This window comes from Gopherus evgoodei, chromosome 9 (assembly GCF_007399415.2).
Source record: "Gopherus evgoodei ecotype Sinaloan lineage chromosome 9, rGopEvg1_v1.p, whole genome shotgun sequence".
Classification (NCBI taxonomy): domain Eukaryota; kingdom Metazoa; phylum Chordata; order Testudines; family Testudinidae; genus Gopherus; species Gopherus evgoodei.
Window position 1 is genome coordinate 69143285 of NC_044330.1, and position 14049 is coordinate 69157333.

The following is a 14049-nucleotide window of genomic DNA, read 5'->3' on the forward strand; positions in this document are numbered from 1 at the left end:
TGGATCTGGTAATGTTCAGAATCAGGGATGGCATGAGGCAAGGCGGTTGTTTCTTGCTTGGCATTCAGTATATAGCAGGAGGATCTGACCTTACTCTCTCTCATGGTCCTATACCAGCTATGGGCTGGCTACAGAGCTTGCTTATATACACCAGATGTGTTCATCGTAAGATTCTTTAATGCTCTGCCAAGTATGGATGGGTTGATTTTTAAATCAAAGCAATTTAAATCACAAGTTTAAACCATGATTTAAATCAGCAAGCAGGAAGCCTTCATTTAAATAATTTATTTTAATCCTGTTTTACATTGTTTACTTAATTATTTTCCTAAAGAATGGTTGATTCTGATTAGCTGGTGACCATTAAAACATGTTGTTTGCAACTAAAAATAGTCTTTACCCTAAATATGGTGCTGCTTTTTGCTAGCCAGGAGGAAACACTGTATTTATACATGCTTATTTAAGCAATTATATAGCTTGCCTTCATTTAGATTCTGAATTTTTGAATTTTTTTATGTTAGAAAATGGTGAATGATGCATTTCTCATTTACTAGATGATTCAGTTTTTACTTGGGATTTGTGTCAAGCTCTGTTTGGATGGAAATTCAAAGTCAATTAAAAATACACCAAAAATAGCATCTTAAGGTAGTTTTATTCAATTAAAAATATTAACTGCTGGATACATAAGAGGGAAAAAAAAGTTCATCAAAACATGTTTTTGTTTTCCATTTAAAACTAACTGATTTATTAAACAAAGGAAGTATTAGCTGTAGTGAATTAATTGAACAGATTGTTTCTGATGACCCTGTCCTTCAGGATTTTAGAACTAGTAGATCTCTTCTTTTCACAACTAGTTGTTTGTAGATTGAAAAATAACAACAAGCTTTCCTGCTTTTTCAAATCAGAGTTGATTTGAAAGAACTAGATGTTCTTAGATGTTGGCATAGAAAGTACGCTTATTAAGTTTGCAGACTATACCAAACTGGGAGAGATTGCAACTGCTTTGGAGGACAGGGTCAAAATTCAAAATGGTCTGGACAAATTGGAGAAATGGTCTGAGGTAAACCGGATGAAGTTCAATAAAGACAAATGCAAAGTGCTCCACTTAGGAAGGAACAATCAGTTTCACACATACAGAATGGGAAGAGACTGTCTAGGAAGGAGTATGGCAGAAAGAGATCTAGGGGTCATAGTGGACCACAAGCTAAATATGAGTCAACAGTGTGATACTGTTGCAAAAAAAGCAAACGTGATTCTGGGGTGCATTAACAGGTATCTTGTAAACTGGAAACGAGAAGTCATTCTTCTGCTCTCCCCTGTGCTGGTTAGGCCTCAACTGGAGTATTGTGTCCAGTTCTGGGCACCGCATTTCAAAAAAGAGGTGGAAAAATTGGAGCGGGTCCAGACAAGAGCAACAAGAATGATTAAAGGTCTTGAGAACATGACTTATGAAGGAAGGCTGAAAGAATTGGGTTTATTTAGTTTGGAAAAGAGAAGACTGAGAGGGGACATGATAGCAGTTTTCAGGTATCTAAAAGGGTGTCATCAGGAGGAGGGAGAAAACTTGTTCACGTTAGCCTCTAATGATAGAACAAGAAGCAATGGGTTTAAACTGCAGCAAGGGAAATTTAGGTTGGACATTAGGAAAAAGTTCCTAACTGTTAGGATAGTTAAACACTGGAATAAATTGCCTAGGGAGGTTGTGGAATCTCCATCCCTGGAGATATTTAAGAGTAGGTTAGATAAATGTCTATCAGGGATGGTCTAGACAGTATTTGGTCCTGCCATGAGGGCAGGGGACTGGACTCGATGACCTCTCGAGGTCCCTTTCAGTCCTAGAGTCTATGAGTCTATGGGCTTGTTTACATCACAAAGTTGCAGCGCTGGTGAGGGGGTTACAGCGCTGCAACTTAGGAGGTGTACACATCTGCAGGGCATCACCAGCGCTGCAACTCCCTGTTTGCAGCGCTGGCCGTACTCCCGTTTTGTCTCGGGTGTAGAGGATCCAGCGCTGGTGATCCAGCGCTGGTAATCAAGTGTAGACACTTACCAGCGCTTTTCTTGACCTCCGTGGAATAAGCAGGTATCCCAGCATACCTGAGGAAGCCTCTGGTAATCAAGCAGGTCTCCTTCCCCGGTTTGCTCTCGCGTTCCCCGAACCCCCGAGCAAGCAGGTCTCCTTCCCTGCGGTTTGCTCTCGCGTTCCCCGAACCCCCGTGCAAGCAGGTCTCCTTCCCTGTGGTTTGCTCTCGCGTTCCCCGAATCCCCGAGCAAGCAGGTCTCCTTCCCTGCGGTTTGCAGGGGTGTTCGGGGAACGCGAGAGCAAACCGCGGCGAAGCTGGTCTCCTTCCCCGGTTTGCTCTCACGTTCCCCGAACCCCCAAGCAAGCAGGTCTCCTTCCCTGCGGTTTGCTCTCGCGTTCCCCGAACCCCCGTGCAAGCAGGTCTCCTTCCCTGCGGTTTGCTCTCGCGTTCCCCGAATCCCCGAGCAAGCAGGTCTCCTTCGCTGCAGTTTGCAGGGGGGTTCGGGGAACACGAGAGCAAACCGCGGCGAAGCTGGTCTCCTTCCCCGGTTTGCTCTCACGTTCCCCGAACCCCCAAGCAAGCAGGTCTCCTTCCCTGCGGTTTGCTCTCGCGTTCCCCGAACCCCCGTGCAAGCAGGTCTCCTTCCCTGCGGTTTGCTCTCGCGTTCCCCGAACCCCCGTGCAAGCAGGTCTCCTTCCCTGCGGTTTGCTCTCGCGTTCCCCGAATCCCCGAGCAAGCAGGTCTCCTTCCCTGCAGTTTGCAGGGGGGTTCGGGGAACACGAGAGCAAACCGCGGCGAAGCTGGTCTCCTTCCCTGGTTTGCTCTCGCGTTCCCCGAACCCCCAAGCAAGCAGGTCTCCTTCCCTGCGGTTTGCTCTCGCGTTCCCCGAATCCCCGAGCAAGCAGGTCTCCTTCCCTGCAGTTTGCAGGGGGGTTCGGGGAACCCGAGAGCAAACCGCGGCGAAGCTGGTCTCCTTCCCTGGTTTGCTCTCGCGTTCCCCGAACCCCCGTGCAAGCAGGTCTCCTTCCCTGCGGTTTGCTCTCGCGTTCCCCGAATCCCCGAGCAAGCAGGTCTCCTTCCCTGCGGTTTGCAGGGGTGTTCGGGGAACGCGAGAGCAAACCGCGGCGAAGCTGGTCTCCTTCCCCGGTTTGCTCTCACGTTCCCCGAACCCCCAAGCAAGCAGGTCTCCTTCCCTGCGGTTTGCAGGGGGGTTCGGGGAACGCGAGAGCAAACCGCGGCGAAGCTGGTCTCCTTCCCCGGTTTGCTCTCGCGTTCCCCGAACCCCCGTGCAAGCAGGTCTCCTTCCCTGCGGTTTGCTCTCGCGTTCCCCGAATCCCCGAGCAAGCAGGTCTCCTTCCCCGGTTTGCTCTCGCGTTCCCCGAACCCCCCTTGAAGCCGCCCAACAGCGCTGCAGTGTGGCCACATCTAACACCACTTGCAGCGCTGGTTGCTGTAAGTGTGGCCACTCTCCAGCGCTGGCCCTATACAGCTGTACTAATACAGCTGTAACAACCAGCGCTGCAAAATTGTAGATGTAGACATACCCTATGAGTCATTCATCTGAACTAGCTGAATAAACAGAAATTAAGAAAATATTCTCTCTGCACCCGCAGAAGAGGATACTGTTCTCGAAAGCTGGTTTAGCACTTAAACTCTAATTCCAGGGGCATAACCAGTGACTTCCCCCAGTTCAGTGGTCTGGCTTACTTTAAAACTTAGCAGCAAGAATGTATTAGTTAATAGTATTTTTTGTAATTAATTTAAATGATTTTATTATAATAAGTTTAGGCTTTAACGGAGGTTGCCATATTTTGAAATTTAATTTTAAAGAGGTTTATTATTTAAAAAAAAACAAACAACCCTATGGTAATTTAATTTTTAACTCATGGGGGTTTTGTCCTCCTAACAGAAGAGGTTTGGGGCCCATCTGGTGGTTACTGGGCAGGAACTGCCAATGTTTCCTGCTTTCCCAGCCATGCCCAGGGCTGCATTCCACAGTGCCGTCAGGCTCAAAACTTTACATGCCCTTGTCAAGGTTCCTTCCCCACTCTGAACTTTAGGGTACAGATGTGGGGACCTGCATGGACACTTCTAAGCTTAATTACTAGCTTAGATCTGGTATCGCCACCACCATCCAGAATTTCAGTGTCTGGATCACTCCCTGCCCCCCAAAACTTTCCCCTCCCTGGGTAGCCTTGAGGGACTTCACCAATTCCCTAGTGAACACAGATCCAAACCCCTTGGATCTTAAAACAAGGAGAAATTAACCATCCCCCCTCCTTTCCCCCCACCAATCCCTGGTGAGTCCAGATCCAATCCCCTTGGATCTAAAAACAAGGAAAAATCAATCAGGTATTAAGAAAAAAAAGGCTTTCAATTAAAGAAAGAAAGGTAAAAATCATCTCTGTAAAATCAGGATGGAAAATACTTTACAGGGTAATCAGATTCATATAGCTCAGAGGAACCCCCTCTAGCCTTAGGTTCAAAGGTACAGCAAAGAGAGGTAAAATCCTCTCAGCAAAAAGGAACATTTACAAGTTGAGAAAACAAAAATAAGACTAACAGGCCTTGCCTGGCTGTTACTTACAAGTTTGAAACATTAGAGACTGGTTCAGAAAGATTTGGAGAGCCTGGACTGATGTCTGGTCCCTCTTAGTCCCAAGAGCAAACAACTCCCAAAACAAAGAGCACAAACAAAAGACTTCGCCCCACCAAGATTTGAAAGTATCTTATCCCCTTATTGGTCCTCTGGTCAGGTGTCAGCCAGGTTTACTGAGCTTCTTAACCCTTTACAGGTAAAAGAGGCATTAACCCTTAACCATCTGTTTATAACAGCTCTGCTGTTGGACCCTGAGCACTGCAGCTTCTGTCATCTGGCTGGTGCAGAGATCAGAGCTGCAGCTGCTCCAGCCGTTCTCTGCACTGAGCTTCAGATGCTGGGCTGCCCTGGTTAGTGCAAGAGCAAAACTACAGCCACTGCAGCGGCTCCCTTCCCAATGCGGTGGGCCCCAGGGTTACAAGCAGGATGTGGGTCTGCTGCTGGTCTGTACTGCCTTCAGCTGTCCCAGACCCAGAGCAGCAGCTCTTTGCCATGATAACCTCTGTGAAACTGGTCTAGTGGTAGCAGAGCAGCAGTGCAGGGTCACTGCTGACATATTCATGAGCAGGGATGATGGTTTTTGTCAGTAATATTTTACGTGGCCAAGGACAGCAGCCTGGGGGTTTGGAGCAATGATCTGTACACGCTGGACAAACCTCGATCCGTCTGAGGTACCCAGCCCCGCCCATCCTGCAGTGGTTCTTCCTGGCGCTTCCCCCATCAGATCTGGGCTCTGGGATAATGTGTGAGGAGTTGACAGCCTGCCCTAAATCTCTCTCCCTCCGCCCCGCCAGAGAGAGAGGTGCTGGTTGTAGAGCACAACATCAAGCTGGTTACAAATATTTACCCTGTGGCAATGCCCCACTGAAGCCAGCTAGGAGCCCCCTGCGGTGTGAGCTTCCCCATGGCAGTGCCCTGTCATAAACAGAGTGTTAAGGGTTAATGTCTCTTATACCTGTAAAGGGTTACAAGCAGGAAACTGGACACCTGACCAGAAGACCAATCAGAAGACAAGATACTTTTAAATTCAGGTGGAGGGAAGTTTGGGTGTGAGTTCTTTGTTCTTCTCTCGGAGGGTCTGAGAGAGACCAGACATTACTACAAGCTCTCTAAGTTTCTTTTCATATAGTAAGTAAAACAGGCGGTTTAGGCTTTTTAATTGTTTTACACTATTTGCATTTGTGGATCTGACTGGTTAACTTTTATATGTGTAGTTGCTGGGAATATTTTGATTTGTATTGGTACTGGGGGGAAAGTCTCTTTCTGGTGTCTGTAAGCTATAAGACCCTGTAATATTTACATCTTGAAGTTACAGAGATAATTCTTTACTTTTTCCTTTCTTTTATTAAAAGATTTCTTTTTAGAGAACCTGACTGATTTTTTTTTTTTTTTTTTTTTTGGTTTCCCTTGTTTTTATCTCAGGGGATTGGGATAACTCACCAAGAGGGGTGGGGGAGATGGGAGGAGGGAATGATAAAATCTCTCTCTATTTTCCTTGAATCTGTTTGCCTCTTTGTGAAAGGGAAGGGAGATGCTTCCCTGTATGGTGATTTAAGAGGTTAGATCAGTATCTCAGGATAGCCCAGGGAGGGAAGTTCTGGGAGGGGGAAAGGTGGGAGAATAGTTTATTTCTCCTTGTTTTAAGAACCCAAGGGATCTGGGTTCTTGAGGTCCCCAGGGAAGGTTGGGGAGGTCAGAGTGCCCCAAAACACTATATTTTTGGGTGGTGGCAGCGCAATCAGATCTAAGCTGGTAATTAAGCTTAGGAAATTTCATGCTAGTATCTCATTTTCTGAACTCTAAGGTTCAGATCTGAGAAAGAATGCTATGACATGCCCTGACAGAGCCGGCTAGGGGGCTCCCACAGTGTGAGCTTCCCCATGGCAGTGCTCTGAGAGAGCCGGCTATGGGGCCCCCCGCGATGTGAGCTTCCCAGTGGCAGTGCCCTGACAGGCTGGCAACGGGGCTCCCACAGTGTGAGCTTCCCCATGGCAGTGCCCTGACAGAGCCAGGTAGGGGCCCCCTGCTGTGTGAGCTTCCCCATGGCAGTGCCCTGACAGAGCCAGCTACGGGGCTCCCACAGTGTGAGCTTCTCCATGGCAGTGCTCTGAGAGGGCCGGCTAGGAGGCTCGCACAGTGTGAGCTTCCCCATGGCAGTGCCCTGACAGAGCTCGCTGGGGGGCTCCCACAGTGTGAGCTTCCCCATGGCAGTGCCCTGACAGAGCCAGCTAGGGGGATCCCACAGTGTGAGCTTCCCCATGGCAATGCCCTGACAGAGCCAGCTACGGGGCCTCCCTACAGTGTGAGCTTCCCCATGGCAGTGCCCTGACAGAGCCGGCTATGGGGCCCCCCCACAGTGTAAGCTTCCCCATGGCAGTGCCCTGACAGAGCCGGCTACGGGGCCCCCCCACAGTGTAAGCTTCCCCATGGCAGTGCCCTGACAGAGCCGGCTACGGGGCCCCCCCACAGTGTGAGCTTCCCCATGGCAGTGCCCTGACAGAGCCGGCTACGGGGCCCCCCCACAGTGTGAGCTTCCCCATGGCAGTGCCCTGACAGAGCCTGCTAGGGGGCTCCCACAGTGTGAGCTTCCCCATGGCAGTGCCCTGACAGAGCCAGCTACGGGGCCCCGTGCGGTGTGAGCTTCCCCATGGCAGTGTCATGACAGAGCCAGGTAGGGGGGCCCCCACAGTGTGAGCTTCCCCGTGGCAGTGCCCTGAGAGAGCTGACTAGGAGCCTCCAGAGGTGTGAGGTTCCCCGTGGCAGTGCCCCACGGAAACCAGCTAGGCAATGCCCTGTCCAAGCAGTGTGAGCCGCCTCACAGTTACAGCAGTGCCTGTCATGCAGTGTGACCTTCCCCGCAGCAGTGGCCTCTCCCCCTTCCAGCCGCTCCTTTTCCACTCTTGCGATGGGAGATGTTGCTTTAAGCAGGCCAGTGCCTCCCACCATAAGCCTCTGCTCATGTCTTCATGGTCAGTCTGACCCCATAGCCCCACAGAGGAAGGGCCTTCCTCACCTCTCACTGCATAAAGATCTCCTGAGTGGAATGCTGCTGCCAGCGCCTGCTCCAGGGCATTGTGCCTCAAGATGGGTACAGTGCTGGCAGCAGCACTGCAAGTCTCTCCCTGCCTTGGCCTGGAGGGACCCCATAGGGGGTGCCAGGGCAGGTCAGTCTCCACGACCCTTTCGCTCGTTGGCCTTTGTGCTGCTGCCCCCCTGCCCACGAGGAGCTGCGCTGAGAGCTGCCAACTCAGTTCACGTTGCCATCAAACAGACATGGCTTTCGGTGCATGCCCCCCAGGCTGAATTCAAACCTTCAGCCCAGAGCTGAAAGCCTCTGACTGAGCCATTCCAGTCCCCCATCAGCTCTGGCTTTTTATGCCCTTGGCCCTTGTTAGAATAAGCCCAAACCCACCCCTCATTGGGGAAACAAAGCAATAGAAACCAGTTGAAGGGGACACCTGCTCCTTAAGCCTACAGTGTGAGTCCTGGGGTCTAGCTGCCGGCCCCACCTAGAAGCTGGTGAGTTGCAGGTCACTGCTCCTTGGTGGATATAATGTACTAGCTCCTGGTGTAGGCTTCCTGATTTGAGAAAGAGTGAGAGGCTGCTGTGTTTACCAGCTCGCTCTCTGCCGTGTTTCTGGGGCTGAGCCAGCTGGCTTCTTTAAGATTCTGGTCACAGCAGGTGCTGAATTTCTAAGGCTGAGGTGATCTTCCTCTTTCTACACAGACACTGTGGTCCATCTGTGCTGGGCAAAGAGAGAAGGGACAGGGGAAGAGGTTAAATATCCCGCCAACCGCTTCGGCCAGAGGGAGCAGACAGTGAGTATCATGCACCACGAAGCAGCTCGTAAGTAGACAAGACTCTCTTGGCTTTTATTGTGTTTGGCTTTGTTTTGGGAATATTTCCATCTCTGCAGAGCCCAGGGGAGAGGCTGGGGCTGGCGGAGACGTGGCAGCAGGGTTCAGTCCCCACTGTGCTCAGTGATGGCTAGAATGTTGCAGCGAGATGCCGTGTGTCCCTTCTCCACTGTGTGTGTGTGTGTCTGTCACACAGGCAGATGAGTGGCTGCGCTCGATCTCCTTTAAAGCACCACTAGTCCCTGTTCATTAGAATCAGATTTATTAGAGAGGGGGAAAAACTAAATCAAGTCCTTAATGAAATGGTCTGCCAGGAAGGCTGTCGGCCACTTAACCTGTCAGCAAAACGGAGACACCAAAATGCTGAAGGGGGGAAAAGGAGCAGAGGGAATCAAATGCCGATTTCGCCTCCTGCTCGTTGCAAGAAGAGTGCTGGGAGGAGGGTGTGGGCTGTTTGTCTTTTTGAGGCTTGGTATTGTCTGTACCCCCTCCCCCAAGGCACTCAGCTTTGCCCCACTTGAGACCTCCTTATTTTAATCAAGGATGGGATTTCGTTCTCCATGCCCAGTCAGTCCCGGGCTTCCCTTCATGGCTCCATCAGGAGACCCCCCACTCTGTTCCAGACGCAGGGGGAATTCAGGCTGTCAAAGTGTCCCCTCCAGGCCTTTCCCGCTCTCCAAGGGTGAGAGGAATTTGGGCTCAGGGACCGTTCAGTCCAAGGATTCCCCAGCCAGGTCCATGGTAATCCATCCCTCTGCTTTCTGTTTGTGTATGGAATGGAAGGGTAAGCCTTTTAGGTATAACAGCAGCTCTAAGGATTTCACTCTGATCCGGTGCTTCTGTACATCTAACTGTGGAGAACAAAAACCCTGAAACCTCTCCAAATCTGAGAAGAAATGCAGGGAGCCTCCAGTATTGATAGGAAAACATTGACTGGAAGGATTTGCAAATCAGGCAAGCCCCCTTCTCTGAGAGGCATTCAGACAGGTTTCATTGGATACAGACAGATCCCCTATACCCATGCACACCCATGGGGTTAAGTCCATATGGCCACCCCTTGTACACATTGCCCAGGACTCTTACAAATATATCCAAGCATCCTGTACTCATGCACATGAGCACACTGCATGGAGCCTTTGATATGCTTCTGCATAGAGACACTGCTCCCTAGAATACGGTCATGCCCAGGGTCCTTGGATACATGTATGCATGAGAGTGTCCCTGCCCCACACGGACACTTCTCTAGCATGTGAACATACAACCCTATGTGCTGTTATAACACACATGCGCCAATGGACAGGCTGGTCTAACACACATAGATACACACGTCTGTTCAGGGGCAGAGCACTGGATCGGGACTCTGGAGATCTGAGGTCTATTCCCAGCTCTGCCACTGAGCTGATGGGTGACCTTAGACAAGTTCCCTCCCCTCTCTGTTCCTCAGTTTCCCGTCCCACCTTTTCTCTGTGTCTGTTTGGAGTGTAAACTCTTCAGGGCAAGACCTGTCTCTTCCTATGTGCATATGCATAGTGTCTGGTCCAGTGGGACACTGATCTCAGGTGAGGGTCTCTAGGTGCTCCTGTAATCCCAGTAGTAATAATGCAGTCAGGCATGGAGTCCCCTGGGGCAGACATACCCATGCATGGACATGTGATCACCAGCACGGCCACCCAGAGCTGTGAGCATTGCAGACTTGCCCGTGATGTTGGCCCTAAGCAGGAGATGATGTTTCACTGAGATGTGATGCTGCTCACAGGGTTATTAAGATGCTGCTAGCTCTCTGGCCATCACCTCCTCTCCGTGGACCTGCTACTCTGGTTGAAGCAGGTTTATTAGCCTTATAATGTCATAGAGAAGGGTGAGGTGCTGGCTGGCAAAGGAAAGTAGTAAAGTATGACCAAGAATTAGGAAGGAGAGAGAAGTAGGCTCTGGCTAGCTTGGGAAACCGGCATGGGGATGGGCTTACTGAGGTGAATGCAGGCCAGGAAGCAGTGACTGAAGGTCATTCCCATTTGCCGTCCATCTATGTACAATGAGTTTGGTGGATCTCAGTCAAGTCCCCAGGGAGACACTTGGCCCCATCACAAACACTTTCAGCACAGTGGGCACTGATTGGCTTCCTTGTCAGTCTCACAGAATGGCCAGTGACTGGGTAGGCCCTGGAAATTGAGCTCCCTTCTCAGCCACGAATGGGGCGCATTGGCATGACCGTGGGGGGAATGCTTGTCCTGCGGCTAGGGTGACCAGACAGCAAGTGTGAAAAATCAGGGCGGGGGTAGGGGGTAATAGGAGCCTATATAAGAAAAAGATCCAAAAATCGGGACTGTCCCTATAAAATCTGGACATCTGGTCACCCTACCTGTGGCTGCAGCTGGGCGGGAGATTAAAAAGAGGAGCAGTCGCTCCCTACTGGTTGCCTCTCTGCTGCAGGCAGCTGGCTCCCGCTGCAGTGGCCACCAGGGCTATGCTCACTACAGCGGGGCAGGGGTAGTTAGAGAGCTGGGAGCCATCTGCCTGTACCCGTTGCCTGCCACACAGTCCTGGCCCATCAGCAGGGATGGACAGCACATTGCTGAGATGGATTCCAATGTGTGGCCAAACCAGGGCTGCTGGCAGGTATTGCCTTTACCACCGCTAGAGTCGCTAAAGAAGGGAACCTGCCATTACATGAGATGAGCATTCCTGTGGTGATGGCTATACGTGCCAGAGCAAAGAATCACAGAGCCTATGGCTGAGTAGCATTCAATCCACCAGCCTACTCTCCAAAAACACAGCCCCTCCCATCTCCCCTTAATGGACACCACTACGCTGGAGCCATAAGGCAATTTCCAGTCCTAAGTGATGTAATAATTAAACTGCCACTAGAGGGCATTTCACACTGCGGCTTAGTTTGTCAAGTATTTACTACTGTGGATGCCTGCCTGAGAGGCTGTGGCCCCTGCTCCTGGTGGATGGATCTGGGGGCTGGGTTGCCCATCAAAATGAGAGGTTATTTTTGTGCCTGTTACTTCATTTCTTATGTTCCTGCAGTACTTGCTCTTCGTTAAAGCTCTGTTCCTCTGGGAACAACGCAGCACTTTAGAAGGGGGGTTGGCTTCTTGCTGTGCGGACAGCCCCAGGATCTAGATTTCCCAAAGAGCTCAGTCCTCAGCATGCACAGTGCTTGAGACTCTTGCCACTTATGGCAGTGGAGGTCCCCTGGGCTGCCCAGATTTTGGAAGAATAGGGACCAGTGTTCTGGAGACAGGATCAGCTGATTTATAGTATCCCCTCCCTTGCTGGACCTCTGTCTATCCTGTGCTCACAGCATGGGCTTTCCTGGCGATAGCCCTGTGCACCCTGGTGCTTCTCTCAGCCAAGGACCTCAGTGACCTGGAAAGGTCAGCTTTGCCTCCAGCATCCCATGTGGCCTTATTCCCAGTTTGCAGGAAGCAGAGAGGAGCAGTGACCTCCCCATAGTCACACATTGAGTCAGCGGCTGAGCCCTGTGCCTTAGCCACAAGACCCTCACTGAAGATGGAAGCTAAGGTTCAGCCAGGTTAGGTAACGTCTTCTGAGCTAGCTGAGGAGCTGAGATCTGATCCCAGTCTCTTGGTGCTCTGAGCAGTACAGGCTCCACCCCTACATATGCTCTTAGAGCAAGTGAGCTTGACCCACGTTGTCCTTATGTGGTAAACCAGGGGGTTGTGCTCAGTGCGAGCGTGAGCAGAGGCTGCCTGTGAGTGCAGGGTTCAGTCGTAGCTATAATCCCACTCTGAGCCACAGCGACTCTCACCCCCTTATTGCAGGGTAATGAAAGGGAGGAGCAAGGGCATGTCTGAGGGAAGATGGACTTAAACCCACTCTCCACCATGCTGAGGCCCCGGGCTCCTCTCTGTGCTGTAGTAGCCCCTCGAGGTCCCATTGTGCACTCAGTGAGACACAGTCCCTGCTACAAAGCGCTTCTGATCGAAATGGAGGGAGGGGGCAGCGGAGGTATGGAGAGAGAAGGTGCCGTGCCCAGGGTTCCATGGCCGGTAAGTAATGCAGACAGGCATAGAACCCTGGTCTCGTGCCTCCCATACCAGTGTCAGAGGCACCGGGCCGCACTGCCCCTCTGCTTCTGCTCTGAGGCAGGAGTAACTGGAGGGTCCTAGCAGTGCTCTCATCAGTGCAGGATCAAGCTCCCCAGGCTCCCAGTGTGGCTCAGCACTTGTGGTTTTTACTCATACATACAACTCTGAGCACCTGTGAGGTGGAGGAGCCGGCCCAACTGGATCAGTGAGGCAGCAGGTAATAAGTGCCTAGCAGATTGGTAAGGCAGGGCAGAATGTGGCAGAGGAAACCTGACCTCTGGGGACTGATGGCCTGGCCCACCATGAGGTGTTGCTGCCTGGACTCATGCGTGGCTCCTTCTGAGAGCTGCAGTGATGTCATCATACCTGTCTTGAGCAAACTGCACCCTCCAACCATTTTCTTGCTCACATCATTAGCTGAGATTTCCATTTCATTTTAAAAACTGCAGGCTGAGCAGCAGGTGCCGAATTCATTGCTGGGAGCCAGGCTGCCTCTTCTGCTTCATTATTTACAGCTGCGTTTGGCTGCCTTGCTAACTTCTCCACTACCTCTGACTTCTGGCTGTGCTGGGGAACACTGCTTGCCTTCTGCTAGCTCCGGCGCTAAAAGCCTGGAACACGTCTGTCTTTTCATGGCTGCCATCTGGCACTTGACCTGGCACACAGTGATGCCAGCAGCATAGCTGACTCCGGCAGGGAGCTCAACTTGACCCTTCCTGTGCTGGTAGTCGAAGCATGTGACACTAGCAGCAGTTAGATACACCCTCAGGCTGAAGGGGCGCTGTTCTAATGAGGCAGGGTAGGGGCTGTGATGGTAGTGCAGGCACAAGGGGGTACTATTACAGTCTGGGGGTTGAGTGGCAGCTTCCCAGCATGCCCTCCTGGAGCTGCTGTCACCACACGATGGAGTATTTGGATATGGTTGGCACCCACGGTGGGAATAAGAAACTGACCAAACGGCTGGGGGCCAAGACTAACTGGGGAGGACAGAGAGAGTCATAGAGCTTGGGACTCCGTGAATTCAGTGCTGCCCTTTCACACAGGCCTAGGCAGAGCTGGCTAAAAGGGTGGACAAAATCGGTGGCTTCATTCCCAGCTGGAGGTTCTTGGCTCACTGAGTGCTCTCTGGGGCTGGGGGGCATGCAGCTCTCGGTGAGCTGAGTAGCCGTGGTGGGGGTGAGGAGGGATGAGCAGCTGGGAGTGCCGGTTCATGGAGGGGAAATCTGAAGGCCAGACCTGAATGCAGGCTGTGATGTGGAGCGTGAAGCTGAGAGCGAAGTGTCTCCAACCACCCAAGACGCAGGGCATGCAGGATAACTGACGATCCTGAAGTATTTTATTGATTGTATCTTTCTTCCTAACACCCCTATAAATCCCGACTAGTGCGGCGGATGCTGGTGCTAGTGAAAGCCTAACCAGCCAGCCCTCTTCTCCCTGGCGTCATGACTGTTTTAGCTGCACACAGGTTTCAGCTCTCTGGGACCTACCCGTTCCAGCCCCACCGTCTGACCCCTTC

General features: G+C 51.4%; 1 protein-coding gene across 3 annotated transcripts in view; it reads left to right on the plus strand.

The window, feature by feature from the left end:
- FRMPD3 (FERM and PDZ domain containing 3) overlaps positions 1–14049 on the plus strand; it is a 166067-nt gene that overhangs the window by 70980 nt on the left and 81038 nt on the right. For 2 of the 3 annotated variants that reach the window (XM_030575801.1, XM_030575799.1), the window contains exon 2: positions 8348–8439. The gene's annotated coding sequence lies outside the window, so the exon portion shown is untranslated. Of the gene's footprint in view, positions 1–8347; positions 8468–14049 lie in introns of all 3 variants that reach the window. The other variant, XM_030575800.1, reaches the window with a different exon arrangement.